We start from the raw sequence: 15,731 nt of genomic DNA on the forward strand, positions 1-15,731 counted from the left end.
GGCACCTGTTACAGCCTCTAGATGTCCACCATGTCTTTGTTGGTACCCACACTTGGAATTTTCTGTGATAGCCTCTGGTGTTTACCATGTTTGTGGCATGACCACACTTTGTAGGTGGTTTCTCACTAAAGCCTCTACACACATTGTACTTCTCTAGTTGTGATTGAGGAGGGGTGTTGAGATATTGGCAATCACACCTAGCTTAGCCTCTTTGTATGGACTAGTGTGGGCTGAGGAGGCAGAATCCCATATGCATAGTGGTGGAAAGTATAGACTAGTCTCTTTCTATAAAGCATTGTACTTTCTCTCTTTTTTGATGCAATATCATGATGATTTTCTCTTTCAACTAGTGTCATTGTCAGTCAATTACACAAGATTGTGTTCATGAGTCCAAGCTTCCATCTTGGAACCTAATTCACTTGTGTAATAATTGTCTACTCATCATTGTGTATGTCAACATGAATATAACCTTCATCTTCTATCCACCATAGCTTCTACCATACTCAAGATCTATCATTCTAACAAGATGCTCCTAGCTGTGAGGCTATGGGGTTTTTTGGTTGAGCATAGAGGCCCATTTTTTGTCTCGATGGGTGGTGCATTTGTTGGGAGTTGCTAATAAGTGGCAGTATTTGAATCTCGGTTGATAGGGACCAGTTGATTAGTGTATGCCAAAAGGCAGTGAAATAGATCCAAAAGACTATCAAGCCAAGCTTCAGAAGCAAGAAAGAGCTGAAAGGACTAGATGGCAGGCCAAAATTATTAGGAGGTATTCTCCTCAACAAAGCAGTCTGATATCTCTACAAGGAAGGAGTCTTAGCAACCCTAGTTCTATGAGAAGTTTTTTAAGAGGTGGAGGAAGCTCTTGTACTTTCCCTTAGAAGTCAATCAACCCACTTTGAGTGGGGTAATAGTTCTAATAGTTTAGAGATCCTAAGTGAGTTCGGTCGTCATCATGGCACAACCTATTGCAATCCTTGCACGGATGCAAGACTTGCACGATTACCTCTACCCATTTTTAATGGGCTAGTAAAGGAAGATGCAGAGCTCCAAATTAATGAGTTTGAAAAGTTAATGTTCAACTATCGAATCCAAGATGAGGGATATTTTATGATTTTCTTCAATATGACTCTAAAAGGATAAGATGCAATATGGTATCATAGCCTAGAAAGCTGGAACAATAACTAGAATTGATTTATTTTTTGTAGCCTTTGGAAGATAGTTTTCCCCTAAAAGAGCAATCAGTATTGGCTACGTGTGTTCTTAATATAACATGTCAAGAACCTCATGAGGATATTGGAGGGTATGCTAAGAAATAGAAAAAGGTGTTTCATAAATTATAGACTTATATTCCCATTCCAACTCCTATTGCTCAATTACAATACTTTTTACATGAGCTGGATTTTAATATCCAGGTGCAGTTGAGTAGTGTTGCTCTTGTTGACATTGATATGGCTATTATATGAGCAGAGGAGGTAGAGTCATGATTACAAGCAGTCTACACCTAAACTTGAATTTGAGTTTAGGGCTCGAAAATAATTTGGCATTGATCAGTGAGTGAGTACCTTTATCTTCATCAGAACTAGATGCATTGGATGATTGATCTAGTAGTGGGACTTAGTCAAGTGAAAAATCAAAAGGGGGGTCCACTACAAAGGATGTCTACAAGGTGACTCTAGATGAGCTGATAGAAGCTCATGATAGAATAAGAGAGGTGGATATGATTGAGTTGGACCTCGCTATGTTGGTTGATCCACAACCAATTAAACTAGGGTCTATGCTCACTCTGGAAGAAAGGAAGGACTACATGTCCTTTATTCAAGAATTTCGTGACATCTTCACCTGGATCTATGATGAGTTGAGGGGTATTCCTCCCAGTTTAGTTGTGCATACCATTCCCCTGAAGGAAGGTAGCCACCATGTGCGACAAAAAGTGAGGCATATTCCTTTTGAACTAAGGGATGGACTATTTGAGGAGCTGCAAAAATTACGTATAGTTGGCTTGATATTTCTTGTATGACACACGAAGTGGTATTCACCAGTAGTTATAAGGAAAAAAAGAACAATCAAATCCAACTTTGCATAGATTTTAGGGAGCTCAATAAGTAGAAAATCAAGGATTACTATTTACTGCCAATTATTGACGAGATTCTAGATCAGTTAGTGGATAGAGACATCTACTCATTCATGGACTGCTTTGCTAGATATAATTGAATGGCTATTACAAAGGAAGACAACTTGAAAACAACATCTATTACTGTATTTGGAGCCTTTGCATATCATGTTATGGCATTTGGATTATGCAATGCACTAGGTTCTAATGTATAGCTGATAAAAATTTTGGTGATATTTCCCCAGAGGAGTTGAAAACATTTGTTGATGATCTAGGAGTAGCCACCATGAGGGAGAGACAGCTAGTTATTTTAAGAAAATATTTTGAGTATTGAATACTATTATGCATTACTCTTAATCCAAGAAAGTGCATCTTTGGAGTGCCGTATGGATTGCTTTTGGGCCATATGGTTAGCTCAACTCGTATTGCAACTCATCCTAAAAAGATAAAGGTTATTTTCACCATGAGTCCACCATATACTCCTAAAGAAATACATAGCTTTGTGTCATCAGTGGAATACTATCAAAGATTTATAAATGCATTGTCAGAGTGGATGTTACCACTAACAAATTTATTGTCCTTTAGTTTTTGGTTTGTTTGGATTGACCAATGCGGAGTCTCCTTTGAGGATGTAAAGTAGGAACTAGTGAATGTGCCAGTCTTGAAAGCACCCAAAAGAGATGAGGTCTTCTATATATTTTCAGCAACTGCAATGCATAGCATCAACTGTTGTCTAGCCTAGATTTGGGCGAAGTGGTATCATCCAATTGCATTTGCTAGCCATAAATTGGGAATATCCGACATTAATTATACCTACATGGAGAAGCTCTACCTTGGGATGATATTTGCATCAAATAAATTCACGCATTACATTCTCTATGAAAATGTGGTACTTTATATGAAGGCAAAAGGGTTGAGACTATTGATGAATAAGTTTCAGCCACCTGAACACTTACAAAAGTGGTTAATCACTTTGCAAGAGATTGATTATGAAATCAAGAGTAAGCCACCAAAGCTGTAGGACATTGTTAAATGTCTTTTGGATTTTGGGGAGCCAAAGCAAATCTTAGCTAAAGATAGTGACCTTAAGGGTCTATTCAAAATTGATACGACTTCCATTCCATCTTAGTATGCTGCCATAGTGCACTATCTATCTATAAGAGAGACTGAGCCACTTTGTCAAAGGCTGAGAAGAGGAAAATTAAACATCAGGCTTTGAAATTTGCCTTGATTGCAGGAACATTATATGGGTAGGGGGTTGATGATGTTTATCACCAATGTGCTATGTCTAATGAGGTTTTGTTTATCTTGGAAGAGTGTCATGACTCTGCTTGTGGTGGACACTTTGCTAGAGTTGACTACATAAAAAGCTATAAGAGCCAGATATTGGTGGCTGTTCGTTTTTGAAGATGCATTTGCTTATGTAAAGAGATGTGATGTATGTCAAATACATGATAGTAGGGAGAGTAGAAAATGTGTGATGACTCCTATTATGGTTGTACTACCATTTGAAAATTGGGGCATGAATTTTGTGGGCCCTATCACCCCGTCACCTCTACACTGAAGAGGTATATCATAGCCGCAATGAATTATTTTACAAAGTGGTCAAAAGCCCAAGCAACGAGGAAGGGCGATGCAAAGGAGACTACTAGCTTCCTACTTGTATACCAATTTGGTCCATCAAAGGAGTTAGTGTCAGATCCCACAGAACTCATTTTTTGAATAAGGTGATTAAGAGCCTGTTTGAAGCATGGAAAATTAAACACAATAAAACGACACCTTATAATCCATAGGCAAATGGGCAGGCTGAAAGTACCAATAAACATCTTGTGGGTATTCTATCGTAGATAGTATCATATAAGAAACAAGATTGGGATAAGAAGCTATATGTGACTGTGTGGGCATATAACATAACATTTAAGTGAGCTACCAGGAACACCCCATTCAAGTTATGTTATGGAGAGGAGTGCGTACTACCCTTAGAGATCGATTTACCAATTGTAAGGTTTGAAACTAACCATTCTTTGGGGCACGAATATGCACTCTTGAGCACTATACAACTTTAGCACACCTTGATGAGCTCCAATTGTAGAGTCTCTTACATGAGGAGGCAGCTAAGTATCAAATGAAAAAACTTCATGATTTAAAATCAAAGAAGTATATCTTCAAGAAATGGCAGTTAGTTTTATAGTATGATGCATTTAGGGAGCTATTTCCTAGGAAACTAGAGCCTAAGTGGAATGGTCCCTACAAAATAGTTAGAATCAAGAAAAATAGGTCCATAGCATTACTAGTGGATTTGTAGGGAGCACATATTAAAAACAAGGTTAATTTAAATAATATTAAACCTTATTATCTTTATGCATATTGATGAGATAATTATCTTGCAGGTCAAGGCTGAACTATTTTGAAATTTGCAAGAGAGGCTAAAAGTTGGTTAATGGGGTGGCTAATTGCCAACTTAGAACACCTATATTTGGAACAAAGATACCATCAAGGAAGACATGTTTGGTGGAGCAAAGGTTATAAAGTTATTGAGCAAGAGTAAAAAAATTTGTTTGGGAGATCAACGTCTTTTGTCATCCATGCTTAAGGATTTTGACGAGCATCCCTGTTGGACTCAATGAAGAGGTGGGATAGAGCCTTTGGTTCATTCTCTGAATATGTTGAATTTTGATTATCATAGTTACGAATAAAGGAGCTGATGATGGCCGGATGCATGAACCATTTATGGACATATATATCATATTTTGATAGACCTTTCAAGGGTCCTAATAAGAAAGGGACTATTGGGGTAGTCGTTAGATAGCAGTTTTTGCATCAAAGGTTAGATCATGCATCAAATGGATATTAAGAATGTCTTCTTGCAAGGGGAGCTGCAAGAGGAAGTTTATGTGGAGCAGCCACTTGGTTATATGAATGAGAACCATCCAGATTATGTATGTAGGCTTCATAAGGCCCTATATGAGCTGAAGCAAGCATCTAGGGCATGGCATGATAGGATCGTAGAATATCTTATCAACATTGGATTTTGTAGAGCACATGTTGATCACTAACTTTATGTATGTGAGACTGATGTAGGTATTGTAGTCATTACTATATATGTGGATGAGTTGATCATTGTGAGTCTTATGTGAAGAGTCTTCTTAGGGCTGAGTTTGAGATGATTCAGGAGAGATATGCTATTTTCTTGGCATAGAGATCATCAAGATTCCAAATGGTATATAGTTCTTATAAAGATTATATACATTGGATATGTTGAAGAAGTATGATATGGCTGATTGCAAGCCTATTTCTATACCTTTGGATGTTAATGCTAATCTTAGTGCACATGAGGGTGACTTGATTGAGGATGTCACTGTGTATTGCAAGATTGTGGGCAACCTTATTTATTTGATGACAATAGACCTAAACTACACAATTTACTTAGAGAATCAGTTTATGTTACTTCTACAAAAGCCACATTTGGATGTAGTGTAGTACACATTGTGCTATGTCAAGTCCCCATTGGACTGTGCCTTGTTCTATGGTATTTGTGTACCATTAGACTTCCATTGTTACATAGATGTATATTGGGCTAGTAGTATTTTAGACAAGAGATCTACTAGTGCTTTTATGTTTTCCTTTAGTAGTGGTAGTGTTATTTGGAGCAGCAAGAAGTAGTTGATAATTGCCTTGTTTAGTATAGAGGCAGAGTACAAAGGTGCTAAAAAACTACAATATGTGAGGTAGCTTGGTTACACAAGCTACTTGGTGATTTGGGGATGTAGATGGATAAGAAGGTTATCATCTATTGTGATAACTTTAGCAGCATTGAATTTGCTAGGAACCTAGTGTATCATGTGTTGACCAAACACATAGAGGTCCATTATCATTTCATTCAAGAGTGGGTTCTTGCAAGTGATATTGACTTGGTTTATTTCAACACAAAGGATTAAGCTATTTATATTTTCACCAAGGCCTTGGGAGCTAAGAAGCTTCAATGCTTCAGGTCTATGCTTGGAGTTCACAACCTCATGCTAAGCTCAACTGGGAGTGTTGAGATGTCAAGCTCTACATGAGCTGGCATCCATTATGTGCATTGGTGATGTGTTAGGATATTATATTCACTAGCATGTTAGGTGACCGGTATGAGGATACACCAGTGATTCTACAATTGGGACTATATCCACGTAGTGCATCCTTGGTTACGTCACATACAATGTGACATATCTTCTTTCCTAATGGGTTTACACTTAGTGACCACATGTACATACATTGTGGTACTTTTCATATTAGTCTTTTATCATGTTATAGACTTAGTTCTTTTTGAGTGGAAGAAGAAGAAAGAAGTAGAAGAAGATTTCAGTCCTATCTCTCTATGCATGCTCAAGTCTCCATGCTTTTGTATATGTATGCTCTTGGGTGCTTTACCTCTCTCTTCTTGTCTATTTTCAGTATTACCATCTGACACTTCCTTCTTTCCTTTGTCTTTATGTGAAACACTAGTAGATGTCATGAAGATGTGGGACTACTCCTTAGTCTCCCAAACCAAGGGTTAACTTTAGATCTAGTACTAGACAATGTTTCTAGTCTAGTAAGGCTCCATAATTCTTACTTTTCCTTTTGCATATTACTATCATGATCATGATCATCATCCAATGCATCATGACTAGATGCATATCAACTACTCATCTCATAAAAAATAACATCCTTGCTCGCTTTGAACTCACCTATGATAGGTTTATAACAATAATACCCTTTCTACTCTAAAGAATATCCAATGAAAATACATTTTTCAGCCTTTGGATCAAGCTTTTTTTGCAATTTATTTGGCACATAGAGAGATGCAATACAGCCAAATATTTTTAAGTGTGATAGAGTGGGCTTCTTGCCTGTAAAGCATTCTTTGGGGGTCATTCCATCAATTGTAGCTACAAGAGTTCTATTCATAATATAGACAAGAATATGGACATTTTCATACCAAAAATGTTTTAACAAATTCTTTTCAGCCACCATCAATGCATGCGAACCTTCTACAATATATCTATTTTTTCTTTCTACAACCCCATTGTGCTATGGGATTACCTACAAGTGAATTATCTATTTATTTCATGAGACCTCAAGAAATCATTAAAATCATTAGAGAGATACTCTTCCTCTCCATCTAACATCAAGCACTTAACTTTGAAGGCTATTTCTATTTCAAGAGTAGCTTTGAAAGTCTTGAAGTGCTCAAATATATCACTATTTTTCTTTATGAAATACACCCATAAGTTTCTCAAACAATAATCAATAAACATGACAAAATATTTGGCGCCACCAAATAGATATATTTTGTGTAGGGCCCCAAACATCTGTGTATATAATATCAATTATATTCCTGCTCACATCTCTATCATGTAAAAAAGTTTGTCTTGCTTGCTTACCAAACTAACATGCTTCACACACTTTATGAAATTCTGCAACTCTAAAAGTAGGAAACCATGTATTCAATCCTTTGGACTACATTAATTTCAGTATAATGTTTTCACTTTGCGCGTCACTTAGCCTAGCTAGGAGGAGGGTAAGCTTAATAGAGCTTTATAACATTAGGAAATTTTTGAAACAAGAAAAAAGTGATGACTAATGTCAAATTGATCAAATACTCCCACCTTTTGCCATTGATCACAACACCTTTGCTGCCATCTCAATATCATTAACTCATGCGATGAGGATATCCATAAAAATCATCACACATCTTCATCATCATCAAGCTACAAGCCACCACATATTGCATGACATAATCAAAGGAGAGCATACATGTTAGTACTTAGTCTTATAAGGCTTATAAAAGCCTTAGTCTAGGCTAACCAAATGATATTTTTTCCTACCACTAGTTGCTCCTTAGAGAGAGAGAGAGAGAGAGAGAGAGAGAGAGAGAGAAGAAAATAGAAAAAAAGGGAGGAAGATAGGGGGAGTGAGAGGAAGAAAGGGAAGAGTAAGAAAAAGGAGGTTGGAAGAAAGAGAAAGAAGAGATAAGAATGAGGGTAGAAAAAATAACAAGAGGAGTAGAAGGAAGTGGTATGAAGGGAGAAGAAAGAGAGATAAGAAGAGATAGGGGAGAGGAGAAAGGGAATAATAAAAGAAGAAAGAGAGTAGGAGAAGTAGAAAGAGAGAAGAAGAAGAGAGGATAGCCTTCTAGCATCTATAGTAACTCGTTGTTATGTTTTGATAAAAGATGGTTCTCCAATTTGAGGACATCCTTTTCTCCAACCAAGTTAAGTGTATAGCCCAGAAACCCATTATAGCCATCACCAATGAACCTCAACAATGAAGAGCTATTATAGAAAAGCAGAGTGCTATTTTTGCTAGAATCTTTGGGATATAGCCTGCCATCTGACCAAAGATCAAGATTCTTCTTTCCTTCAAGTTTCGTAGACTCTATAACGGTAATGGGTTTTGTTCTCTTCCTTATTGGTTTATACTCACTATCCAACTCAATATGAAGATGATAGAGAGGCCTTTTACTAGAGCTACAAAGATCATTGGATGACTGATCCATAGCTAAGGATGTGATTAGAAGATTGTTTTAAAAAAGTATGCGAATTAGAAACAAGAAGGAAAACGAAGAAGAAACTAGTAAGGATGGGAAAGAAATAAGAGAGTGAGAATGGAGGGAAGTAATCAAACGTTGAACAAAATTCAAATTGAATATTAGTTTTCACTTTAATGAGGATGAGTAAGATCTTGATTATGACAATCTTTGTCACCTTTATGGCAGCCTAGATTTCTAGGTTTGATGTGACCACCCACGAGAATATCACGACAATGACTTATTAACAATTTCTGATATATTTACTTACCAAAATATAAATTTTTTTAAAAATAAAAAATGATATTATTTCCTAAAATATTTTCTCTCTCTGGGATCACTTACAAGGCATTTTCGAGACCTCAAAACTCCCCTAATGGGCTCTTGCACCTAATGTTTAGTTAGTTCCCTTCACTCTTTCCTCTCCTATCCAAATTTGTTTGCTGCATAGAGGGAAGGTCATCTAGACTCAGAAATCCCTCCATTACAAACACTGCTAGTTGGACCTATGCTTCCACAGATGGTTATCAATGTCAAGTCTATATTAGAAACAATAATCACTTTCTCTCTCCAATCTATTTATATAGGAGTCTACACATCCCTAGAGGATAAAGTGGATTCTTTAACGAGCCAACTAAGTAAAGGCTTGGAGAACTTAGCCTTAAAAAGATTTTCCATTAGTGATATTCACAAATAGATGAGAATGCTATGGCTTGAATGGATTCCAAGAGGAGCATTATTCTTCTACTGAGACATGTAAGTTAGTTGTTATAGAGGATGTTTAAGACTCACTTACAAAAGAGCATGATTCTAGCATGTTTGAGATGGTTCTTTTAGCTTCTATACTTGATACTTGTGAGGGTGAGCTGCAACATTCTAAGAAAACTATGGAGCCACAACAAAAGGCAATTGAGGAGTTACAATGCAAAGTGTCTAAATATCTTGTCCCTCCCCCTACTCCTGTGGCTACTTTTGTTACATCTTCCATAGAGGATCTTGAAGCCTAAATCAATAAACAAAATTGTGTGATGCTTTTTTTGCCAAGGTTGAATGCCTTTAATAGTGAATGGACTATTTGCACAAAGACTTAAGTCACTATGCTAATCTAGTGTCTCCTCCCCCTACCTTCTAGATCAAATACCATCAACAAAGGTTGGACTTGTATATGTCCATGAGAACTATTGACTTGGACCCACTAGAAGATGGATGGTACAAACTTTGATTAATTTATTTACTTAAATCAATATTTGATAATGCTATGGATGATCAAGTTTTTCATGAGGCACACTTACGATCATTCCTATATATTAAAGGAGACTTGTAGATTCCTAAATGAGAAGAATATGAACCTTTATGTGGAAGATGTTATTTTAAAGGAAACCCTTTATGTTTGCTCTATGGAGCTTAGCCTTTCCAATGGTTCATAGACATATGTCTAGAAGACTTCCCCGTGTAAAGGTCTTGATTGGCATCCACCTTTGGAGGAGGATATGATGGTCCACTATCGATGGGCATTATTCTACAAGTCTGATATTGCTAAGAATTCCTTATTCATTGATGACTTCTTTCAGGCATTTCACTATCGATCTTTTGTTTATCCATATGATCCTATGGATCTTCTTTCCTATTAAAAGATTTATTAGTGCCTCCTTGTTTATACCACCTACTTAATACTACTGATACAATTAATAAGTTAACATTTAATCAGCCTATAATACTGATACAATTCATATGTTAACATTTAACCCTATAATATCTACTTATGTCCCTATATTTACCATGCCCATTCATTACTAAACCTAATGTTACGCCTACTCCTACTAATCCTCCTATTGCTCAACTTGTTCTATACACTTTTTCTATAGAATATCCTTAGCTAACCATATCACCCTCTCCATTGTTGGACTCACATTCCATTACCCTAGCCTACTGATTATATAAACCTTCCTCCCCCATTAGTCATGGATACTAATGGGTTCAATAATTATATACTTTGTCATCTTGATAGTGGACCTTAAAAGATTCATTAACAAGACAAGTTTTTAATTAGCATGTCATTTTAGGATAATGGGAGAGACTTCGTACACATGTTTGAATTCTTATCTCCACTTTTCTCGAATATATGCTCAATCAAAAGATGTCCCTATGCACCTTGTTGCACATTTCCATCAGTACTTGGATTTCATGCACAAGCATTAGCACTTGAATACAAGGAAGTCTATCCCTCCTCTTATTATTAATCCTAATGAGGATGTGGCTGTAGCCCGAATGGATGTCTTGTATTGTTTTGCACAAACATTTCCTACCAGATTTATAATCCTCATGGAGAGGATGTGGTGTTCGTAGTTTCTTCAAAACGCTCCTAGTTATTTTGTGTATGAGAGTAGGGCCATGGAGAAGTCCAAGCTTAGTATCATATTTAAAAAGAAATATTTGCATCCTCACAAGTTGGTGGACTAGCCTTGTTGTGTGTTAATTTTTAATGATACATATTATCTTTTTCTCTCCATTTTTGGGGATTCTTTCCATTCAAACTATAATATTCTCTTGTTTTTGTGAGTGTTTTGTGTGTGTGTGTGTATTATCCTTGTCACATGTATGAAGAGGCTATATTGAAGATGATGGTGTTGAAGCTATTTCGAATTGATGATGGTTCAAGTTAAACTTATTTTTGCCAATTGGAAGATGGATATGTAGCTATAGAAAAATATTATATCCTTTTCAAGTTTATCTCATTTATGTTAATAATTAAAAGAGTGGTTTATAGAGTTTGTGGTCTTTCTTCACCATTTATCATTTTAGATCCAAGTTCTCATGAAGACTGGAAGTGACCGTGATTATGTTTGTATTGAATCTTAGTTGAATACAAGATTATTAGTTTTTTAGTGTTATATTCTTCTTTTTCCAAGGGAACCCTCCCTAGGTTGAGTGTGGGGATATGGTGAGAGTGAAAGATATTGTATTTTTAGCTCTCTCTTTTTTTGTTGGATTTTCTTTTGTGGGTAAGCTAAGTGTAGTTAAAAATATCCTATATTATGCTAAAGCGTATATTGGATCTATTTTGCCATTCTCTGAGGCAACGCATGCCTTTGATAGGATGGGACATCGTAACAAAGGACAGGAGCTTGGGAGGTGCAGGTTTAGGCTCCTCGGCCTTTAAAGCACAATGCATGTCTATGCTTTGCACATACAAAGCTGCCATCCCCTGCACTACAGAGGACTTCAGGCTTACGTGATTCACAGATTAATAGGAGGGTCCCTCCCCTCTCTCGAGACTGCACATCAAAGAAGGTTACAAAACCCAGGATGCTAAATGCTTTGTATGCATCCTCATCCCCATCTTAGTCTCCTGCAAGGCAACAACATTAGGCTTAAGGTTTTTAATTACTCCATAGGCAATTTGCTTCCTTACGATAGCGCTTCTTTGTACCTCCCTTATTCTCCTGCCATTTTGGAGAGAGATTCTCCTTGTTTGATACACCATTTTGGAGATCCTTATTCTGGTCGAAGGCATAGGCGCAACGACATCCTGATTCTCCTTCACTGCCCCTATCAGACCACCAGCCCTGGTGAATCTCCCGTTGGAACTCTCTCCCAAGGGTTGTTTCTCCTGCTTGGATGCTCGAGACTTGCCATCCTCTTTCTCCCTATCCTTACCATCAACCAAATGTTTCTTACAGAGAATGTAATTTAGTACTACATAATGAAAAGCTTTCAAGAGAATGCAATTTAGACATCATTATCAGCCCATTACGTTCCTATATCTCATCCTAGAATTAAGTTGGCTATCGCTAATCCCTTATTCATATACCAAATAGCATACTTCAGATTTAGAAATTGCACGGGCTAATGTGTGCTATTCTTGAGTAATTCCTGCAAAAGTAGTGCTACACACAAGGGCACAGTGTGCTTTCATGACATCGCATCCTTCCTCTTGGACCTTTAGGATGAGGATATAACTTGGATCAAAACAAATCTTTGAAGGTGAGAAGAACTTAAATAATTGAGAGTTGGACGGAGGGTCAAGGTTGTAGTTGATCCATTGCTTGGGGATTCTCTCTCTTGTGAGGTTTATCAACATTATAAAAAAATGGGCAATTGCAAGTCCTACCCCCTATCATACAAAAGCTATAGGATAAAAGGGCCAATAAAGTGACACTCCCCAGAAGGAAAATTCACCCCACACCAATTGAGTAACAATTTTGTAGAAAAGAAGTGGCTTCTTTAGCTATTTAACATTAGGATACAATTCTTTTAAAAATTGCATACGGGCTTAATGTGAGTCAAACAATTGAGCCATGCAATATTGTTTATATTTTAGATTTTGTAAGACCTTTAAGCAATGTATCCTTGGGTGTCACATTATTGACCCCTCATTGTCCCTCTTTTATGAACCTTCGTTTAAAACTAGGCTACTTGATCAACATATCAAAATATCCCAATGTTTTTTTTCTGAGATCCATACGATATAAATAGTTTGACCATTCAAAAGTATTTATGAAACTCACTTGGAAAAAGAAGTTATAATGGAGGATTGTTAGACAATGCTCTATTGGCCCCTTTACCCTATGCATGCCATATACTCTTGGTATGACTAGAACTCAGCCTATTGAGAAACATTTCATAAAGATTCTAAAGATAAAGCACAACCAGTACAACCACAATAGGATCACAACATTAACTCTTGAGTATAGAACAAATTAAATAGGAGAACCTAAGTGTTTGATACTGAGGAATTAGACCTTGAACATGAAGTAGGAGATAACAATGCTCAACATCCTTTACTCATTAGATATTGTACTGCTAGAACTTTCATTATCATTTTAAGAGCTTGCAAGAAGCAGAATATGGAATTATCTATGATGCAGAAGTTCCCCATCTAGCTCTACAGCTCTCAATACCAGACATAAGTGCATTCTAATCTCTTATATTGAGGAATCCAAGGTGTAAGTATTATGGACATTGTTAGCGCAATCATAGGAAATATTTAATTCTATAAAATTGACTTGAATCATGGCTTAAGAATTAGCTAAGTAATATTGTTTCTAGCAAAAAGAACTTGCCAATTACCAAAATTGCTAGACAAAGTTGGTAAAATATTTTCCAAATTTTGACCCCTAACAAGTTGGTCCAATATCCATGGTGCAATAGATCTTGATAAGTTTTATATATGTGTATGTATGTGATGGGGGAAGGAAAAGTATGTATTTATACAAAAAAGAAATAGGAAATATTATGCATCCTAGCTGTGATTAAGCATGTGAATCTAAGAAAAAGTATTAGAAAATTGGGTGTTTGATCACTCTCGATAGATTCAAATGTAGGAGTATTATTATGTAAGGAACATATATATGAATTCAAAAGATCAAGATTCAATCATTGACTATAAATTGTGTGTGGGAAAAAGAACCAAGTAAGAGACACATAAAGAAAGTAATGGCATGGAAGGTCCACATACGGTGTATGTATGTATGTCTAGTATATGATGTGTGTGTGTGTGTGTGTGTGTGTGTGTGTGTGTGTGTGTGTGTGTGTGTGTGTGTGTGTGTGTGTGTGTGTGTGTGTGTGTGTGGAGATGGGAAGAGTATGTGAATGAAAGAAGCAATTGAGAGACAACAAGAGAGAGGATATGTTTGTTATGACCACGATATTTTACTAGAATTTATTATGAAATATTAGATTATTATTATTATTATTATGGATTTTATCTATTTGCAATATGATCTATGACTTATTGCACAAAGGTGTGCAAGTGATATTGGTCTATTACTCCTAGTAGATAGAGGGAATGATACTATTGTGTTTTATGTTGTGGTGAGGAGATTATTAAGGGAGTTATATTTGGAGTGCACATTGTAACGCATGGAAATTATATGCTTTATAGCATGGAAACATATTATTAGAGATATTGTATTTTCTATGCACCCATAAGCACAAGGATTTTGAGTGTGCACATGTGTAATTGATTTATTTTGAATGTATTTATTACAATAGATAAAAATATTACTATTTTTTTGTAAAGCTATTTAGAATAGGGTATACTTGATTGATTTGCACAAAAGCAAGTCGTCGAAGAAAAGGGAAAGCAAGAACTCAAAAGAATGCTTTCAATGTGTTGTGATGATTTAAGGAAATAGATAAATGAATGCAATGGTGCAAGAGAGCATAAGAATGAGAGAGATAGAGTTCAAAATTCAAGCTCTAGAATTCAGCCTCAAAAAATGAATCCTCCTCATCTCTTGCTTTCCCCACATGTTCCTTTCAAGAATATTCCCCCAGTTTTCCAATTGTTATCTATAACTTCTTTTCTTAGAAATATCCATGTCATCATGCCTTGTTGCAAGTGGGCTGTGACACCTCCCCCTTTTGCAAAAGTAGACTAGTGTGAAAGTGGTGTGGGAGCTTTAATTGGCATGTTGTTGGATGAGATATATGTGTGACTAGTTTGTGCTTGTGTTTGGTGGGCAAACTTTGTTGGATCAAAGATGCTTTTTGGTTGGTCCAACTTTATTTGTGGAAGGCTTATCCTTTTGTGTTGGTGCTCTCACATCCTTGCTAAGGTGATAAGGGATCTTTGCTTGTTATTATGAGAGGTTTGTTACAACTATATATATCATCTCTCACTTGACTTGGGTCTCACCTATATATACTAACTCTACATCAATATGAATCATTCTTTGGGAGCATGTCTTGTGTATCTCTCTCGTACTCTCTCTCTCTCTCAACATGGTATCAGAGCTATGGATGCGTAGCAACAACAAGGAAGATAAGTTGTTTCATTGTTTATACTTGATTGAATTCTTTGCACAAGTGATGATTTGATACATGAACTTGTTCAAATTAGAAGTATTAGTTAATTTTGTCTTTAAAAACAAAACCAGGTGCATAGCTCTCGTCGTGCTCTCGAATCCTGTCAAAACCGCTTGTCAATCGGAGTTTTGGATCAAAAGTTATGACAGTTCAGGATTCAAGACAGTAATTCTGCTCAAATCTACGATTCTTTATTTAAAATTGTATTTCTAATTACAGTTCGTTAATCCCCAATTACAGTTTATTAATCGCTCG

The sequence above is a fragment of the Lygodium microphyllum genome, chromosome 24, assembly GCF_053477565.2.
Source record: "Lygodium microphyllum isolate KBCC chromosome 24, Lygodium_microphyllum_v1.1.10, whole genome shotgun sequence".
NCBI classification, from domain to species: domain Eukaryota; kingdom Viridiplantae; phylum Streptophyta; class Polypodiopsida; order Schizaeales; family Lygodiaceae; genus Lygodium; species Lygodium microphyllum.